This window comes from Paroedura picta, chromosome 5 (genome assembly GCF_049243985.1).
Source record: "Paroedura picta isolate Pp20150507F chromosome 5, Ppicta_v3.0, whole genome shotgun sequence".
In the NCBI taxonomy this organism is placed as follows: domain Eukaryota; kingdom Metazoa; phylum Chordata; class Lepidosauria; order Squamata; family Gekkonidae; genus Paroedura; species Paroedura picta.
Window position 1 is genome coordinate 43,830,959 of NC_135373.1, and position 12,889 is coordinate 43,843,847.

Below are 12,889 nucleotides of genomic sequence, written 5' to 3' on the forward strand. Positions count from 1 at the left end.
CAAGGGAAAACTTGGAAGTAAAGTAATGCCTCTTTAGGAACTGCTAGGAGTTCTATGATTTTACTATATTGTTACAGTTTGCCCATAGAGCAAAATGGCACAACTGCCCCTTTTTATTTTTTTTGCAGGAAACGAGAACTGGGGATGCGAAATAGCAGCCCAACGGAGTTTGCTCTCTGAAGGTGCTGTTCATTGCTGGGCAATTAATCTCTGTCATCTGGAAATCACTTGTAATTCCAGGATAAATCTAAGACTACCCCACACCTCCAAGGAGGATAGCCAACCCCACATTTCCTCAAAACTATTGCAAGAGAACCTTTGCCTTCTTCTGGATTTTTACCCATGCTGCTCTTGTCTCTCAAAGGACCGAATCTTATGTATCCACATGACTGGACTTCTCATCTCTTCTTGCCTTCCTTGAGTAGGCAACATGAGGCATTTATTCAACTAAAAATGTAGTTCTAAAGGGAAAGAATCACTTAAGCCATTCCTGCTCACCTCCCCTCTACCTCAGCAGTTATAAACTCAAAAGAGGTATCTTACAGCTGAAGAACTCTGATTTTTTTTTTTACAGTAGCCGTGCCCCAGATTTCTTATCCCTGAGGGGGAAAGAGCTGAGATTTAACTACATCCTGAAAGAGACATTCTCTTTCTCATGGGTAGAGGCCACGCAATATGTCCAGAGATATTTTATAACTTCATCAGGCAGCCTTGAGGAATTCCATATTCAGTTTCCTTCACTGCTACAGCAGCAGCGGCAGTGCATCCTGCCTTGTGACTCCAAATTTCTGATCACCTTAACCCATACTGGTCCACAACCAGCCTCACAGATGCCAGAAACTTCCTACCATGAGCACAGGTGATTTCTCCAAGCCTTTCCTATGCTCTGAGGTACCCGTTACAGAATTCAGTTGAAACTATGGTTCCCGTAAACATCCACAGTATTAGGCTTTCAGGAAGCTAAATTTAGGAGACAAAAACATGGAGGTGATTATGAACTTGGAGATCTTTTGTCTTCAAGTTTTATCCTCTTTGGAATGGACAGATGTACCTACTTCCTACTCTGAAGATTTAAGGAGCTGAGGAATCCACTTTTCCTTTTTGTTCTTCTATTGCAAGCAGGCAGTCACCAGGAAGCTGTGGAGCCAAGGATCTTTCTCCCAGCTGTTTTGTCTGCTCCCTAATAGCGTCTCTGCTTTTGCAAGTGGGCATATCACTATTTTTATGACGTCTTTAAAAGCCAGATACTCTGACTTAATTGGCAAAACTGGCCTGTTGCAGGCACAGGGCTGCCCATCGGTCATGTTCTTACTGGATGCTGATTGGCAGCTGTCCCAGAAGCTCTGTGCATGTGTTAATTTTGGTTGGGCTAAATTATATAGCATGGGATGCCTGATTATCATCTTGCCTTGGAGAATCAGTGGGCTCAGAGCAGAGGAATTCCATTAAAGCTCCAGGAGGCTCCAACGTCCAGCTGTGCATCAATGGATTAGTTTCAGGCCATGTAAAAAAGGTCATGTGAATCAGCCTTCATTTGGCAAATGAACTTCAGATAAAGAAAGGCCAGGAACAGAGAAGTTCATCCCTCAGACTACAGCTTAGATCCTACAGAGGATTTACAGGGATGGAAAGGGGTTGTTTGTTGCTAATTTGTCCCTCCTATTGAAGACCCCAAAGCTATTCCTTGGAGTCCACTGTGGTCCCCTCTCTGGACAGGAATCCTTTCTATCAGCAGAAATCTTCTATGAAACCAATTCAATGCGTTGTTACTGACTGAAGTTTCCCAGTGTCTCTGTGTTTGCAGATGCATGTCTTTCTCTCATGTTCTGGGGAATCTCTGGGAGGAGGTCCCTCAGGAATCCTGCCCGAAGGGCTTCGTATGTATGTATGTATGTATGTATGTATGTATGTATGTATGTATGTATGTATTTATTTATTTATTTATTTATTTATTTATTTATTTATTTATTTATTTATTTATTTATTTATTATATTTATATACCGCCTTCCCCGGAGGCTCAGGGCGGTTTACATAAGAACAAGGAACAATACATAAAATGGTCTATAAAAATATGTGAATAACCTTATAATAATAATAACTAATAGTTGTAACCATATAACAATGTAACAGTATAAACAATCTAAACAATACAACAGTGCAACAATACAAACAGGTCCAGAGCATATTGGTGGAATTCTGAGAGGGGGTGGGGGGGGAGCAGGGGCCCTTCGGTTGCTGTTGATTATGTCTGGTCTCAGCCAAATGCCTGGCGGAAAAGCTCCTTTTTGCAGGCCCTGCGGAACTGTTTAAGCTCCGTCAGGGCCCTGATCTCCTCCAGGAGCTCGTTCCCCCAGGTGAGGGCCAGAACAAAGAATGCTCTGGCCCTGGTCGAGACCAGACAGACTTCTTTAGGGCCAGGAATCCTTAGTTGGTTGGTGGCGGAGGAGTGTAGGGCTCTTTTGGGGGCATAAGTAGGGAGGCGATCCCTCAGGTACACTGGGCCTTGACCGCGTATGGCCTTGCAGGTAATTACCAGAACCTTTAGTCTGATCCGGAATTCAACTGGGAGGGCCATTCCGCATTCGTCCAAAATAGCACAATGGTTACTAATTGAAATCGCTACAGTTTTGCCATTATGCACAACGTCGTTGACAATCTGCAACACTCCTGAAATCGATCTGCAAAAAGCGCTTCGTTGTAGCGCTTTCAGGGAAATCCCAAAAAGTGGATTCACCCTCCGGAAAGCGCTACACTCCTGCAACCAATCTGCAACACTAACGGGAAAGATCTGTGCATTACCATTGTTGCGGTTTCTGCAAAGTCCCTTCCCCTGGCTCTCTCCTCTGATCTTCCGACGAAGCGATCGCCATTTTTTTTCTCTGAGCGAGCGGAGATCAACGCACCAGCGAGCCTTCGTTTACCCAGCGAGGCTTCCCTGGCTGCAGCCCCTCTGTTTAAAGTCACCAAGCACAAGCATCGTAGAGGCCCGTTTGCTGGTTTATTTTCACTTTATTTTTCACACTGTTTTCGGCCGAAAATCGCGCCCGTGAGGGGGCGGATTTTTTTTCCACTCGGGGGGAGCGTGGCAACGATGAAACGGCAGCTCAAACACCACCTGCTAGCTGGATGGGTCTCTCCGTTGCAATGAATCAACACATATTCGTTGCAACGGGTGTGTGTGTTTTTTTTTTAACTTCCTTAAAGGGAAAGGGGCTGTTTGGGAGCATGATAACGGCCGCCCATTGGCTGTTTGACAGCCAGGGGCGGGACACAGCTTAGCAATAGCGCTTCCTGGCTAGCGATTTTTGCAGAGACCGGAACCCTGTGGGAAACGATAGAAACACAACTGGATTCCACTACAAAGGCAGGTATGTGTTACGCCAAATTCCACTATTTAAAATGGCAATTTTTCGTTCAGCAAACAATTTGCTACATGGATCCCGATGCGGAATGGCCCGGAGACTTCCCCACAAACTGCCATCGCTAAGGACCTCATTCACCTCAAAAATCTAGTTCAGGGAAAGAAGGCATGGCTTGTTCTATTGGAACATGGAATTTTTGCAGGTGCAGCTTTCCTCATCCCTGCGAGAAGTACATAATTAAGTTGGCCAAAAGTGAGGGGGGAAACACATTCTTGGACTATTGCTTGCCCATTGTCTACTCCCTAGCTCTCTGTTTTTCCTTGTCTTTGCTTCATAATGTGCTAACCAGACTCAATAGCAGCAGGCCTGCATGAATCACTGCTGAATTTGAAAAAAGCAAGAATACGGATTGAAGGCTTAATTCCACATTACATTGTCCTTGTTTTCCCACCTTCCCACCCTGTGATTTCTTTGTGTTCCCCACCATCTCCTCTGTCTTGTGGAGCATTTGTGCTGTGTTCCTTTTCCATCATCAAAGCCGGCATACACCCTTTTGTGGTTGGATCAGGAGGAGGATGTGTAAGGGGAGGGGACTTCAGACTTCGTAGTGCATGTTTTCCCCAACCTGAAACCACTCTCAGGAGTTGCTGGTTGCCCCACAGGGGAAACTTATTGCAGCTCAATCAGTACATGCAAGTTCATAGCATGAACATTGAACATCCGAGTGACAAGAACAGGACAGACATGAGGATAACAGAAATACAATGTAATGTATAATTTGACCCTGAGAATCAGCAGAATATTGGACCTCTCCAGTGATAGAAGAGCAATGAGGAGAGGATATTGTGAATGACAAATAGTTCCTCAATGTGATTTCAATTGATTCTCAACACAGCCGCTTTATGGGACACATGGTAATGCTGAAATCCTGAAATTCTTTGTCCAGGCATGGCACCCAGCTACTACTGGAGAGCTTTGCTCATGTTATTGCATATGTAGTAAGATGCAGAAAGACCCCAGTTCAAATGCCATCTCTGCCACACTAGGTGGTTTTAAGTAGCCATGGTCCTCTAATTCAGCCTCATTGTTTTGAATGCTTTATTGTGCTCAGTTACTACAAAGTGTGCCTTTTATTAGTATGCATCCTTCATTACTTAACACAGAGCATGTCTCCTACAGCACACTTGGGAGACACATGTCAGACATTCCAGTCCAAATCAGTCAGGAGGTGCAAAGTGAAGACATTGTGAACTTTCTTGTTGATAAGTTGGCCAGACTGAGGGAAAGTCTGGGAATTTTATATCCACCAGTGCCTTCATATTGACCCTGTAGTGTCACATGACTTTCCAAACCCAGAGGATTATTGCCTAGATCAGGAATGTACCAAATGATCCTGTATTATTATTAGTAGTAGTAGTATTTAAATATATTCCCCACCATTCCCTCCAATGTTCCCTCTTTTGCTGGGAATGGAGCTATTTAAACCTGAAAGCTCTGGACAACCTGGTTGGTGTGTATTGTTAATAGCAGTAGTAGTTACAGCTAGAGTAATTAACACAGCAATGGTGCATAACCTGATAACCGAGTGCACAAAGATTTATTTAGAAGCCAACATACTTAAAGAGGAGAGACAGAGGTACATCTCTATCTGTAGAGAGACTGAGTGTGGTACTTCTGAGTAGAAGGGGGGAATTGCCTTAAGAGTAGCAGTCTGGAGGCAAATAAGGAATGACACTTAACAAGAGAGATTGCTAATGGTGTAATTGTTGCTAATGCTTCTTGATGACCCTCTTAGTACCAGGCAGGAAAACTATCATGTTTGGGGAAAGTGTTAAACACTGCTTAATTAACAAAGGGGAAGTGATAATAGAATATGATGAGATTAGTCATGAGTTCTTAAGAGGCCTATTGTCCTAAATTATACATCTCTCTCTGGGGTGCAGGAGGTTTCCAGTAGGTCATCTGTTCTTTCCCGTTTGTTCTAAACTATATGTATAGTAATGACTGGGGTAATGACTGGGGAAGAAGAAGAAGAAGAGTTGGTTCTTATATGCCGCTTTTCCCTACCCGAAGGAGGCTCAAAGCGGCTTACAGTCGCCTTCCCATTCCTCTCACCACAACAGACACCCTGTGGGGTGGGTGAGGCTGAGAGAGCCCTGATATCACTGCCCGGTCAGAACAGTTTTATCAGTGCCGTGGCGAGCCCAAGGTCACCCAGCTGGTTGCATGAGTGCAGAATCGAACCCGGCATGCCAGATTAGAAGTCCGCACTCCTAACCACTACACCAAACGGGAAGGGAATGGCAAACCACCCTGTATTGAGTCTACCAAGAAAACACTAGAGGGTGTCATCCCAAGGGTCAGATATGACTTGATGCTTGCACAGGGGATACCTTTACCTTTACCTTTATATGTCCAGACTTGTCTTTGGAGTCCTATCTCTGGCTTGCATCCATTTCTGTTTCCTATTGGGCCAGACAGTGTATTTGGTCTTATGATCTGGCTGACACCTATTTCTGGATCGTTTTCAGTCATGCAATGTATTGAATATGATATTTAAAATTATATTAGAGGAAGGGTGTTTATAGTTTTCTATCTATGAACTGCTCCTCAATAAGAAGACCAATCTGACTACTAACAATTGTAGATAGATCAGAACTTCAAACACCCCCTCCCACCACCAATGGCATCCCTGAGCTGCTTCCATTAGTGAATGTCTTTGAAGTGTGGAAATCTTTTCTATCTCCATGCCCCTACATTGTGGCTTTTACTAAGTGGCTACTATTGTGCGTCATCTCCTGGGCTTTTAATGGCTGAGAAATGGAAAGAATGTAATTATGGAAAACATAAAAAGGAGAAATAACTGTCATTTATCCTGCTGATTTGGCTCCCTGTACCCAGAAGTTCTCTGCTGGTGAGTTCCATTCTCTCTCTCTCTCTCTCTCTCTCTCTCTCTCTCTCTCTCTCTCTCTCTCTCTCTCTCTCTCTCTCTCTCTCTCAAAGGCACTGGAACTATAGAGGCTAAGGAATACAAACCGGCCCAACACATTTACCAAACGACAGTTCCCAGAATTCTTTGGTTATGAATGCATGCAAGAGAATAGGCAGGAGAATCTGGCCCAATCTCCTCAGTGTCATGCCAATGTGCAACATCGCTGCTACTAAAAAATGAGAAGTGACATCATCAGGGCGACACTGTAAGATTCACTCAAAACTCTGTTAAACCATAGTGTTTTGAGTGAATCCTAGATCATCACACCACAGTGACCTCATTAGCCTTGGAAGTGATTGCAGCAGAAATGCCACAAACAAGATGGCTGCTAATGACTGAAGTTTATTAATTTTCACAATATGCCAGAATGAGATCCGTTATACCTAATTTTTGAAAAACCAAGTCTTCTTCAATGGCTATCCTGTGTGATAAGCTCTGGGAGGGCTATTGAGTAGGCTGTGACCACAATTCCCTCCAGTACATTATTGGAAATAGAAGACCTTTTAGGCAGTATGATACTATAGTATGATACTATAAAGTAGAAATATATTTATTGATACCGATTCTAGTTTATCACACATATGATAGCCATTGAAGAAGACTTTTGGTTTTTTGAAAACAAGGTATACCAGATCTCATCCTGGTATATTGTGAAAATCAGCAGCCAGCTTGTCTGCTTCATTTCTGCTGGGATCATTGGCTGGCTGGTTCTCTTGACTTGGAAGTTATTGCATGCATCAACATGATGTCAAAGACCGTCCCATTTCCCCAAGCAGAAGCATGAATGAGAGACCCAAGCTGGTAGGTACTTCTTAGAACAGGTTGTAGCACTGCAGCTTGCAGGTGGAGAAATTACAGTATTGAATGTTCTCCCAAGTAAAAAAAAAACCCTACCCTGTATGCTTTTTAAAACCCACCAGCAATAGGCAGTGACCAAGACTAGAATCTTTCTCTCTGACATACTATTTTTCTAGTCACAGGGAGCTGTGTGTTTTTTAAATCATGGGAGACTATTCAAACATTTGACCCCCTGGTATAAATTCTGAATTGATAAAGTCTATTCTCCTGATTCAGTATTCAGTCGCCTTGTTTGGTCGTATGTATAGATCCAGTCATAGATTCAATCACCACAGCCATCCACTAACTATGTGGTCCCATTGTTTGCCCCCAGTCTGCAATCTGGGAATAAAGGGACTAGCCTATTTTACAGGGGCAGAAGTGATATGGGCATGGATGTAGATATTTCTGTTTGCTGGTGATATAGAAGAAGAAGAATTGGTCCTTTATGCTGCTTTTCTCTACCCGAAGGAGTCTCAAAGTGGCTTACAATTGCCTTGCCTTCCTCTCCCCACATCAGACACCTTGTGAGGTGGGTGAGACTGAGAGAGCCCTGAGATTACTGCTCGGTCAGAACAGCTTTCTCAGTGCTGAGGTGAGGCCAAGGTCACCCAGCTGGCTGCATGCAGGAGTGTGCGGAATCAAACCTGGCTCACAAGATTTCTCCCAACCACTACACCAAACTGGCTGTAGCAGTTGAGGTAGCAGTCAGTGGCAGCCCCCCTGAGTCCCTGCCTTCAACCTTCCCAGTGGTTGCCAACACAGCCTGGCAATCCTAGAAAGTTCAAATCTTGTAGTGTCATTTGGATTCAAAACTTCCTCATAAATAAAGTATACAGAGCCTACTTAAAGGCGACTGCAAGCAAGAATCAAGCAAGAGACTTCTTTGGCCCTGACAGAAGGACAACTAGAAATACTCTACTATGGAAAAAAACACAATTTCATTTTCTGCGACCACCTGAAGGATGTGATGAACAGTGGAGGATTCTCCTGGTTTTCTGTGGGGAAGACAGCAGCAGTAACTTTTAGGACAGGACCAATATATGAAGGGAACTGACTTTATATCATCTAAGACAATAATAGAATATATTCTTATAATAGATTATACTTTCATATGTATCAACAATTACTCTGCTAAGATAGATGGTAATAACTTCTAGATCAGGATCAATATGTGATGGGAACTGAATATGTATGCCAATATGTATGCTAAAAGAGGATGGCAAACTATACTTCATATGTATTAACAAGACAGCAGCAGTAACTCTTAGGTCAGGGCCAATTTATGAAGGGGACTGACCTTATATCACTTAAGATAATAATAGAATATATTCTTATAACAGATCATACTCTCATATTTATTAACAATCATTTTGCTAAGAAAGATGATAAAAACTTCTAGATTATGATTAATATGTGATGGGAACTGAATATGTATGTTAAAAGAGGATGGCAAACCATATCAGCTGGTCGCTTTTTTCTCTTTACTTTTCTGTAAATGCTTCATATAATAATAAATAATAAAATTATATATAAAAAAAACTTCCTCATACATTCTCAATAGGATGAGCAACATATTTGGATATCAGATTAAACATTGAAAACACTGAACTCGCACTAGTTTACATTATTTTTACCCTACTCATTATAGCATACTGTGGGCCAAATTACTTAATAAATACATCCTTGAAAATGTTGTGTGCATCTACTCATACCCAGGCATGATCAATATCTAGTGATGTACATCTTCTTACATAAAACTCTTCATACCACACACTCTGAGTAAGTCAGTCTTTCTCTTTAAAAGCATCCGACTCATGCCCAAAGATATTGTTAATTTTAGTGATGGTGTTGGTAATTGTTCTAGAATTTTAGGCTTTGTTTGTTTATATTTATTTAGGAAGTATATATGTTGTTTTTCCATTTCAGGCAGGCCCACAGATAATAGATATTTAAAAAAAACACACCTATGATGATTCTGCTGAGACTGCATTGAGCAGGGGGTTGGACTAGATGGCCTGTATAGCACCTTCCAGCTCTATGATTCTATGAAATCACCATAGAATGTTACAAGTTCAACAAGCTCCCATTTATATTCCTCTCCTTCATGGGCTCAACATTAATTTTTCATCCAGAGTACTAGCCAGGTCCAAGCTCTCTTGAAACATTTGGTGCTTCCAGACCATTTACTGGGCCCTGTGTTCCAGCATAATACAGTTATGATTCATACCTCAGAGATTCTGCTGTCCTGTGTGCGTTCGAAAACCAAAAAAGAAAAAAAAGGGGGGGATCTACTATAAAAGAATGATTTTCAAGCTTTGGACAATAAGAGAAGGGGTGGAATGAGAGCCAGGATGAACAGGGCTGAAAAACATTTTGTGCACATTGTTAGTTGTTCTAGACGTGCCAAGGAACACTGTGGTCAGTTTAGGGTACAAACTTTAGTGCTGACGTCACTGATGGGAGTGCATGATTGGAGCATAAACCAGTTTGTGCTCACTTTTTGCAGTGTCTCTTGCCAGATTCCCCCAGCATTTTTTAGCTTGCACTCTTTTGTGGAATTCTGACGGAGTGGTGGGCACGGCCACCCAATTGATGCTGCAGGCGGCAGATCCCACCACAAAATGTCAGGGGTTGAGGTAACAAATAACACCAATAGAACCTCTGTGGTGTGTTGAGCAAGAGCTTTGCTTTATAGGAATGCCTTTTCGAACATACTGTTTTGAAATATTTTCTTGCACACTGACACAGCAGCCTCAGCTGGGCCGTGAGGATCTTTGTGCTATGGAGTCAGCTGCTCCCAAAGCAATTTATTGCTTTAAAAAAATATCTGCACAGCCATTCAGATCTCCAACAGGCTATCAGATGGCCCACTGGGCAAAGGTGCTATCTGATCCCACCACTTGAGGGTGGTGGGGAAGTGTTGGTGGGTACCGTGGCCCCCACAGACACCATGTTGGAGCTCCCAGTTCAATTACAAGGGAAGCTTCTGTGGACATCACCATAGTTTTCACCTGGCCTGTTCAAGCACTGTGTGCTGGTGCAAATGGTGTCTACTCTTGTGCAAGCTCACATCCAAACATTTTGTGAAGGTGGAAGGGCAAGGATAGGCATTCAGCATGTCATTGCAAACCAGCCAGGACTTGACTACACCACGTCTAACTCCTGTAAATGTAATCATATTTAGCTTTATGAAATTTAAAATATCCGAGCTGTTGAATTCATTATCCCCAGAAAACAGAAAGGTGGGAGCCAGATGACTTCTTATTGAACAATTGGGTAAAAATAATGCTCATACAGTTTTTGCTGTCTTTTCAAGTTACAAGTTGCCATTGCTTTTTTTAATGATGCAAATCAACCAAGGGGTCTGGTCCCTGCAAGCCTGTGGCTTTGGCATCTTTAGGCCCATGATTCGTACATCACATATAAGCTTCCACTACCATTCATGCCACTGGTATGAGATTCCAGGAGGTGAGGGAAGGTGGGAGCCCAATGGACATCAAAACTCAAGTGCACAGGCAGATTGGCCCTTTGATTTGCCCCAAAAGTTTCTGGGAGGCTGTTGCCCTCAAGAGCCACTAGGAGCATACTCTACTAAGTGGCCTCTTGGGTGGTGGTGGTGCTACATGGCCTGTTAAGGTCAGACCCAGGCTGTGACAATGCGGCATGACCTGGGGCTACTTTGCTCAATTTGCTGAAGGGCTGTTTTAACACCCCAGTCCTCTCCCAGCCAAACTGAGCAAACTTTGTGGAACATTAATCTGAGCACGGTTGTTTTTGCTCCCTTGCTCAGAAATAGCATTGGCTCAGCTGAAGCACAGAGCCTTTCCCCTCCCCTCCCTCCTTCCCTTTCAATTTCCTAAACCATTTCCTAATCAGACTTTTCTGTCTGGAGTATATTAGCAATTCACAGAGCAAGAGGAAATGGTGTGTTTTTTTTTCTTTTCTTTTTTGGGCTCTGTGCTAATGGAAGGGAAGGAGCTGGTCTCCAAGTCCTTCTTTTGTAGCTGAGCGGCAGATAAAACCACAGCGGAAATCTCTAAAGGACACCAGGCCTTCTTCCTGGCAGACGGCATCTGCTGGAGTCCAGATAAATCTTCCATTCGACCCTCCCTTTTTTTTTATTTTTAAGACAGGGAGTTGAGAAAGCAAAAAGCAAGACCATGGAATTATCTCTCCTGATCAAGTCATGTATTCCCCAAAAGTTGTTTGCTCAGTCTGACCTTACCAAAATGGAGAGCTGGCTCCTTGCAGGGCTGTGGGAAGCCTTGCTTTTGCATCTGTAGAAAACAAGCATAGGATCTAGCACAATTTCCCCTGAGAATCTCAACACATTTTTTTTAAGCCAAGGTTCTAGCTTAGTGAGACAATTTGTGACCAACAACCAATTTAGACTATCAGAACCTGTGAGTTTTCTAGCACTTAAAGTTAGACTTTCTATGCCCTTAGCTATGGTAGCCAACTCTGAATTGGGAAATTCCTGGGGATGGTGAGGTCTGGGGAGGGGAAGGACCTCGGGGGGGGGGGTATAATGGCATAGACTGTACACTCTGGAGCAACCCTTTTCTCCAGCAAAACTGATCTTTATTGCCCAGATATCAGTTATGATTCTTGGAGATTTCTGTGCCTTGCCTGGAAGTTGACAATCCAACTGGTTCATACTTATGACTCCTGGAAGCAGAATTAATGTAGAGACATGCTAATAAATGCAGGATAAGTTTTAAGAGGGGATTGGTTTAAAACAGGGGTAAGTCAAACTGCGGCCCTCCAGATGTCCATGGACTACAATTCCCAGGAGCCCCTGCCAGCATTCCCCCTGGAAGGGGCTCCTGGGAATTGTAATCCATGGACATCTGGAGGGCCGCAGTTTGACTACCCCTGGTTTAAAAGATAACATTTTTGTTTCAATGCACTATAACATACAATGGTGATTAAAAAATATTTTGGGTATTTATCAGTAAAGGAAAAAATGCAGAATGAAGGCATCCCTGGGGGGATGGCAGTGGTTGCAGGCATCCACGCTTCCCCCAAAACCACTTTTGACAGTGAAGAGAATGGGGAAAAAACACAATGGGGTCAGAGGAAAAAACAGAAGAACCCTGTGCAGAGATTTCAAGAGGAGTCAGGATTTTAGTCCTTCCCTTCTCCTCACTTGCAATGGCTTCTACTTGGATTTTCCAAAGACCTACATTAATCTCTTTCCAGTGCCAAGTGGAAGTGGTCACTTTTTCAACTTTTTGTATTGCATTGTAGAAATATAACAGCATGAATACAGAAGGCAATTACTTTCAGAAACAAGTGACTTTATTCTGGTTTTTATGATTTTTATGCTGGTTTCACTTCACACTGGGTGTTTATTGTTTGTGATTGTTTTTATGGTGAGTCACTTGGCGTGGTTTTAAACTAGAGAAAGCAGAACAGAAATCTCTTAAATGAATAAATCATCTTCAAAACAGCTTCCTCCCCTAAAAGAAAAGAAAACATTAAAAGGGACAGCCAGAGATTCACTTTACAACTTTGATTGATGCAGCATCCCAGCAGCATCCCAGCAATGGGCTCGGTGAAAATAAAAGTGCAGACATATTGGTCTAATTACAGAATATTTTGAGTTTCCAGCCTCCTATACCTTCAATCATCTCTTATTAATTCAGATTTTACCTTTATATCTAAATAGCTATAGAATTATTACTGCAACTA